The 692-nt window shown below is 41.3% G+C and overlaps 1 protein-coding gene across 4 annotated transcripts in view; it reads left to right on the forward strand.

Annotated features, from left to right (window-relative positions):
• The window catches only part of trappc9 (trafficking protein particle complex subunit 9), a 265,848-nt gene that overhangs the window by 59,762 nt on the left and 205,394 nt on the right, over positions 1 to 692 (forward strand). The window lies entirely within an intron of this gene.

Genomic DNA, 692 nt, shown 5'->3' on the forward strand with positions numbered 1-692 from the left:
GGACCAAATCTTATCCCAGTCCAGTGAATCACCTTCGCTCTAGCGTTCCAGATCGCTAGGCCAAACATAAGATAGAGAGGGTTTTATAAGAGGCATCCCAAATAAGTGAATAAATGGTAGTCCACATGCTTTCATAGAGAATCTTAGTTGTAAGTACAGAAAAAAAGATGTTCCATGCAATTCGTAAGACATTCTCAGATCATTAAAGTCACAAAGCCTGTTCTTGTTATATACACCAGCTAAAGCACATACACCCCTAGAGCTCCATTCCGGGGACGAGAATGAGACCTCCCCAGTGTGTAGGGAATATTTGTTGAAGAGTGGACTATTCAGGTGCCATTTACATGTACTCTTAGATTCCTTCTCAGCAATAAGCCATGTTGATAAGAGGAGACTCATTATGGGACCAAGCCACAGCTTAGCTCATTTTAAAGGGACAGCGGGGTAAATCAGATCCTCCAGTCTGTGGGGGGATGCTAGGTTCTGATTTATAGGTTTCCAACATGGATCAGAATTGGGGTTAACCCAGTCTGTGAGGGGTATCAATAAAAATGACCAAAATAAAATGGAAAGTTAGGCACAGAAAGACCACCTGTTTTATTCATTGAAGTGTTGTTAACTTCATATGTGACCGTTTCCCTCCCCAAATAAATTTAGAGACTAAAGATTAGACCCTCTTCCAGTAATCAGTG

Source organism: Etheostoma spectabile, chromosome 14, assembly GCF_008692095.1.
Source record: "Etheostoma spectabile isolate EspeVRDwgs_2016 chromosome 14, UIUC_Espe_1.0, whole genome shotgun sequence".
Lineage (NCBI taxonomy): Eukaryota > Metazoa > Chordata > Actinopteri > Perciformes > Percidae > Etheostoma > Etheostoma spectabile.